This window comes from Erinaceus europaeus, chromosome 4 (assembly GCF_950295315.1).
Source record: "Erinaceus europaeus chromosome 4, mEriEur2.1, whole genome shotgun sequence".
NCBI classification, from domain to species: Eukaryota; Metazoa; Chordata; class Mammalia; order Eulipotyphla; family Erinaceidae; genus Erinaceus; species Erinaceus europaeus.
In genome coordinates this window covers 36,089,825-36,097,305 of record NC_080165.1, presented here as the reverse complement: position 1 = coordinate 36,097,305, position 7,481 = coordinate 36,089,825, and the positions used below count along the sequence as shown (strand labels likewise).

Genomic DNA, 7,481 nt, shown 5'->3' with positions numbered 1-7,481 from the left:
CACATGCGGTGAAGCAGGTCTGCAGGTGTTTTTCTCTCCTCCTCTCTGTCTTCCCCTCCTCTCTCCATTTCTCTCTGTCCTATTAAACAATGACTACAACAATAAAACAAGGGCAACAAAAGGGAAAAAAATAAATATTAAAAAAGAAAAAAAGTTTAAGAAAAGGAAGTGTATGAACATAGACAGGTTTTTTCTTTTAACTTTTTTATTTTTATTACTGATTTTAAAGCAAAAAAGTTAACAAGATTTCTCCTTCTTATAGCTTCTATTAAATTTTGTTGCTGATAAGGCAAAAGAAAAAAATCTTTTTGCAACTCCATTTTTTTCTGTGATGGCCATGTATTCTCTATCACTTTCTATCTGATATATGTCTTCTAGATTTCTTAACTGTTCATTTGTCTAGGACACCCCCCCCCAAGTGGGTTTCCTAGAATTGATAAGAGACTTATTTTTATATTCTCTGTCACTTTGAGAGCATGGGCAGTTTTTAAATTAGTTTCCATGAGAACGAAGCTGACATAGATATTTCTATTTTGCAAGTTTTTACTGAGAGAATGATCTCAGAGTAAAGATAATGAGGGACACAAATTAAAGCATTCCATTTTTGTAAGAAAGAATGTGTTCTCAAGTAGAACAGAGTATGAGCCTGATCCATAAGACCCTAGAGCACAACTCTCCAATGAAATAATCTGTGATGATAAAAAATATTGGCTCTACCTAGTACATTAGTCACTGAACACATGTTGTCACCTAAGCATTTGCAATGTGGTAGCTAAAAAGCTGAATTTTAGATTTATTTAATTTCAAGTCATTCCAATGTAAGTAGCTACATGTGATTAGTTTACTACTGCATCAAAAAATCAAGGTATTGTAACAGATTTAACTCCATCTTAAGGCAAAGGTACTTTTTTTTTTTTTTTAATCCCATGAGTCTTCTTTGGCGATGGTTAGCCCACCAGACTCCAGAAAACTCTGGGAAATGAAGGGTGATGAGCTAAAAGCAATTCTCTGAAGGAGGGAATGGCTGTGAACCTAACAGCCAATACATGTAACAAGTAAAGTATGAACGGAAGCACCAGTCAGTATGGAGGATCGCAGTAAGGCACCAATAATATTTACACCGAAGAGTTCATTGGTGAACCTGTGAAAGAATGGAAGGCTGGTACCCAATGTACATTACTTATTACACCAATATCTTCTCATAAAAATTATTTGTCTGATTCAATATGTAACTATTTATGTCCTCTTATCACTTTCCTCTTCAAATTATTAGTTTTACTCAATTAAAGAACTATTCTTTCACATGAGCAATAAGTTCAAAGTAAATAATCACTGAGATAATATTTATAAAATGGAACTTCCTTATAACTTTCAAACTAGCAATATGAATATCTCATAATAGTTTAAGTAAATCTATATCTCTTAGAGGCAGAAAATGAGTATTTTAAAACTATAGACCCTTAAAATAAATTCTAAGCAAAAAGGAACAAATATTGTATTAATTTTTAGAAAATAAAGAGAAATCAATGATAAAGAATGGAAGCATATAACCTAACACTTTTACATTCACACATATACTGATCTTCTACAACCAAAAGCTACACTTGATTACAACTAGAAATACTGTATTTGCCTTATTTCTCATAAGTATGTAAGGAAGCATAATAAATATACAATAGGAGAAAATTCTAGGAAAGAATCATTGGTTTTTAAAATGAAGAATTAAATTTAGTTCATACATGGTGAATTTCTACAATATTTGCTTCTGTTTCAAATACAACTAAATAAAAAACAAATGAAATAAAATCAACTCACATATGAATACTTACAGAAGCACTGAGACCAAGTACCATTTCACTCACCTTTATTCACCATATTATCAGGTCCAAAGCATTTTCTTATTCTATTTATTTACCTTATTCCACGTTTCAGTCTCCAGTACTACATTAAAGACTGTAATTTGGATGTGTAGAACCAGGAAGCTGATTGTGTAGAGTAAGAGCAAATGTTGAGTATAGCACGGTTAGATATCTACAGATTCTTAAGCAATGACTTAACAGATTTTCACATGTATTGGAGATCTACATTCTGCTTCTAAGTGGTTGGAAGAAGTAAGGCAATTCCTTACTTTGAGTGCTTTGTACTAACTACAAGGACCAGGCTATATAGCAGAGAGACCCTAATAGGCAGCTGAAGACAGGGTACAAAATTATGACTGACCTGTGCAAAGAAGCAAGCCTGTTTACCTGATGGTTGTCTCTGGAGATATATGTACTACCTTGTTAATTAGCTAAAGTTATTGAGCTGTCCTAAGATGATAAACCTCAGGAAAAATGAATATCAAGGAGAATGCCAGAGATTGTCAAAATATCTGTATATTGAATAACATCATGTATTTGACAGATGACAACCACCTAGGTCTCCTAGTTAAGTTACTTCTCACATTTGGGAGATTTAGAGGTCTTGTAAAATATATGATATTTTTCTTACACTAGTTGTAGATGTGTAGGTAAATAAATGAATAAGAATTGATCCAGTTGTCTGAATTTAAGTATAAATATGAAAATTTTCAGTAATCTCATTTAATTTACTTTAAAATAAGTCACAGAAATTATTGATTTTCACTTCACATATAATTTTCCATATGTCCAAATTTCCAACTTTATATGTGGAATTTCGCCTAAAATATAAACATCTATTATAAAAACTTGCCTAAAATGACGTGCTCAACTGTGTCCATACTATAGTGTCCAATAATATGTTTGTTAGGAGGTCTAGTAAAGAGCAAGGTATCCAGAAAAAAGAGAGAATCACTCATCTGTATTGAACTTTTCCATATACAGTTCTGGGAATCAGGGATTGAATGCAGGTTCTTACACAGAGCCTGTCCTCTATTGCTGGGCTACCTTCCTGGCCTTATTATTATTATTATTATTATTATTATTATTATTATTATTATTTTTGAGTTGTGTTTGAATATTTTATTCTTTTTTTTTAAGAAAGGAGACATTAACAAAACCATAGAATAAAAGGGGTACAATTCTTCACAATTCCCATAACCCGATCTCCATATCCTATCCCCTACCCTGATAGCCTTCCTATTCTCTATCTCTCTGGGGGGATGGATCCAGGGTCATTGTGGGTCACTGTGTAATTGCTCCCCACTGAACGTGGGCGTTTATACATGGTTGATCCATACTCCCAGTCTGCCTCTCTTTTTCCCTAGTATGGTGGGGCTCTGAGGAAGCAGAGCTCCAGTACACATTGATGGGGTCATCTGTCCAGGGAAGCCTGGTCAGCATCATGCTAACATCTGGCACCTGGTGGTTTAAGTGAGAGTTAACATACAAAGCCAAACAAATTGTTGAACAATCATGGACCTAAAGACTGGAATAGTGCAGATGAAGTCATTGATCTGTTTTGAATTAGTGTGTGTGTGTGTGTGTGTGTGTGTGTGTGTGTGTGTGTGAATGTTACTAAATAATGATTTAGTTTCATATTTGCATGTTGTTCAGTTATTCCACATTTTCTTTTTCTTTTTTTTTTTTTTTTTGCTTCGTGAACAATCCATTCATTGAATAGCAAAACAGGGTTTATAAGGGGTCACAAGAGGAAGGGACATGTGTATACAATATATGGTAGGGGGGAGGCAAAGGGTATGGGGGAGGGTCAGGACTTTTCCAGTAATTGTTGAGCAAGAGGTTTAATTGGTTAAAGGAATAAGGAAGCAAAGTTATCAGTAACCAGCAGCCAGACGGGGGTCCTGAGGGCAAAAAGAAGATAGATATGATCAAAGGAATGGAATGGGTGGGGAAGTAGGGAGGGGACTTTCAGGCAAAACTATGATTATGTTGATAATAAGGGAGTGGACTATTGTGTCAGGGAATGCAGAGTCCCTGTGAGGCAGAGTCTGACAGGTGAAGCTGAACCTGAAGGCCGTTCTCTCCCATGCCCAGTCTCTGGTAGAGAGAGGCTGACAGGAAGACCATATTCCTCACACCCGTCTTTCAGTGGGAGGTTCCACCATGCTTAACCATATCCTCAGTTTCCGTACATATGTGTGTGTGTTCACATGCGTGTATGGAGCCCCGGGCGGTGGCCCAGCGGTGGTGTCTATGCCTCTCTTTATCATGAGGCCCTGAACACTCAGCACCAACCCAGATCAGAGCAGTTCATGATCAAATAGTGTCTACTTAGACTTAGTTACCCACCTCACCTACTTTCTATTACACTTTTCTCACTCACTCCAAAGCTAACCTCATCAAAGCAAGGACTGCAAAAGCTGAATAAGGGCAAGAGACTGGCATACTCTAACGATGACTCTTTAGTCACTATCAGGCCAATCCATCAGCTGGGTCCTAATCAGGGAGGCCTGAGACAAACAGACATGATAGGTCTAGACCTCAAATAAATCCCTCTCTCCATTGTTACAGCTCATTTTATCAGGAAAAACAAATTAGACCCCTTTGTGGGCCCCCATAGGACTTTGGCCTCAACTTGGATCAACAACAGTAGAGAATGTTCCATCCTCCGGAGGGAGGCTGGACAACATACTCTATGCTACACCTGAGGAAGATGGGTCCTGATGTTATGGCAGCTTGGAATGTTCCCTCTCATGACCACAGAATGTGAGCTCAGATCTAGAGGGATGCAGAGGTCACATAGGCTCCTAAGCTGAATATGAGCCCCAGATCACATGAAATCAATGGGTTCTACAGTCAACAATATTTATACACCTTTCCCATATTAGGTAGCTACTCTTCCCTGATTCAGCTTTCTGGTCTTTTTTCCAGCCATGACATCGTTGCCCCAGACAACAACTTGGATTCACCTGCATTATCTGATTTCAGGCTCAGGGGAAAAAAAAAAAAACTAGTATAGCCACAGGTCCTTTGGAATATAACTAAAATATGCCTACTAGCTATCTACAAAACAGAGACCCCCTCCCCCCATCTCTTCATCTACACTACTCCAGCCTTTAGGTTCACGATTGGTCAACAATATGTTTGGCTTTGTATGTTGATTCTCTTTTCAGCCACCAAGTTCCAGATGCTAGCATGATGCTAACCAAATTTCCCTGGACAGACAACCCCACCAATGTGTCCTGGAGATCCATTTCCCAAGCACCCCACCCCACTAGGGAAGAGAGAAACAGGCTGGGAGTATGGATTGATCTGTCAATGCCTTTGTTTAGCCAGGAAGCAGCTACAGAAGCCAACCTTCCACCTTCTGCATCCCACAATGACCTTGGGTCCATACTCCCAGAGGGTTAAAGAATAGGAAAGCTATCAAGGGAGGGGATGGGATACAGAGTTCTGGTGGTGGGAATTGTGTGGAGTTGTACCCCTCTTATCCTATGGTCTTGTCAGTGTATCCTTTTTATTTAAAAAAATAAATAATAAAAAAAGAAGAAGTGCAAGGGTATGTACAAACTAAAATGATTAACATAAAGTCAGGCTGGTACCTATAATTGGAAGGAGCAGGCATCCAACTTCAAATCTGCAGGAGTCAAATAGATTCTAGAAAACATTCTCTTTCTTAACTTTCTTAGATATTACACAGTGTCACCGTTGTCTCATGATGGTGGATACATGAATGTGCATTTTGTCGTTCTCTTTTAAGTCACACACTTTTCTATATTCATGTTTTATTTCATGAATTTAAAAAGTCAGCAAAGTTAATCTTTGTTCAGTGGTAACAGTTTAAGTCTATTGTACCTTTGTCTCCAGCCAAGAGTGGACACTGGATCACTTTTCATATATATACCGGCATGCTAATTTTACTTTTTGAAAAAGTAATCGCTAAGTAAAGGATACTTAGTCAATTTGATAACTATGTCCTTAAATTGGTCTTTAAATAAATTTCCTGAGGATCCATATATCCTGAAAGTCATTCTAGAATCATGACTTTCTCTATGCTTCAATTTCATTGTATAGCGCAGCTTCAATCTTTGAAGTATCGTACTCCCTCATCATGTCAAACTCGAGCCATGGCTTATTCCACTTCTGAGCTTCTTTCATTTGCTCTTCAGTTAAACAAAGATCAAATCTGATTCCTTTAATATTAAAGTGTGGACGTTCCCAGCGTTTGGACCAGGGCTTAGTCTTCATTTTTACTTTCAGCTGATTAACAGGAACATCCATAGATTCTTCAAATACTGGTTTCATATTCACATCAAAAGTACTATATTCAGGAAGAGCATCACGCAAATACAGCAAACTATTATCCAGTCGCTTCTCTAATTTGATCACCTGGATCTCCTGGATTCGAGGATTATAAAGTTCAAAGCAAATCTCAATACCTTGTCCATCTATAATGTTTCGAAAGATAAAAGTGGCTCCAAATCCTGATCCTGATCTCTGAATGCAAATCCCCAGAAACTGGCTAGTTTTTCCACTGGCATAAGGGTCAGCTGTAGTAACTCAAATGCTTCCAACATAGAACTCTGGAATGTGGAGTATTTTTCTCCTTTCTGGCATATCTTTTCTTTCTAGTTGAAATTTCAGAGGATTTGTTCTTCCCCGTGGAGGAATGAATTCAGGACTCAGGAACCTGGTTTCCGGGCCGCGTTTGTCCACGATCACGGGTTTCGAGGGCGGCCGGAAGGCGCCTGACTCCGAGGGTCCTGTGCTCTGCCTCAGGCCAGGGCCGGCCGCACACCGCAGGCAAAGGAGGCCGGCACAGGAATCAGCTCCCTGTTGGCTCGAAAGCGCCCGACCAGGGCCATTGCGGCCCCATAGCTCCCCGCAGTGGAGGCCGCCATGCCTGCTGGCGCAGATCCAGACTACCCCACATTTTCTAAAAAGACTTTTCTATTCCATTGAAAACTCTTGGAATGTATTTGATATGCGGACTCTCTCAAAAGCCTAGACCAAGTAGATTAGAAGCATCCAATAGCACAGCTATATACAAGATACTGAATACTGTACAGCAAACCATAACAAAGGGACTTTTCAAAGTTAACCCAATTAACAAATAATGTGATGATAATATTAACTATCGATTGTCTTTTTGAACCCTAAGACAGCAGGAACCTCACATCTCCACTATAGAGCCCCTACTTCCCCCAGTCCTGGAACTCTTGGATAGGGCCCACTTTCCCGTATGCATCTCCCAATCCAAACCAAATAATATTGCATCCGTCGATCACAACCTAACCAACGCAACGATTGCCACCTCAACATGCTTCACCTCAGAGTGTATCCAGAGACTTCACGTGTGGAATGACAACCCTTCAGCTTCATTACTCGGGTGAGACCTTTCCTTTTATAGTACACTCTAATTTCATCTCAGGTGGTTCACTTTCTAACAAAGTCCCATAACCTAGATATACACCAGTTTCTGTGAGAGAGAGCTTATGTGCACACGTATCCATAAACTACTGCAAAATATATACCTGAAAGCAGAAGTACACTAGAGTTTGCAGTGAGTACCTCCCTAACACTTCCTATCCACTATTCCAAGCTTTGGGTCCATGATTG

General features: G+C 38.8%; 1 pseudogene; it reads right to left on the bottom strand.

Annotated features, from left to right (window-relative positions):
- Positions 1 to 5,630: 5,630 nt before the first annotated feature.
- On the bottom strand, positions 5,631 to 6,766 carry LOC103127468 (large ribosomal subunit protein bL19m-like; annotated as a pseudogene).
- Positions 6,767 to 7,481: the final 715 nt, after the last annotated feature.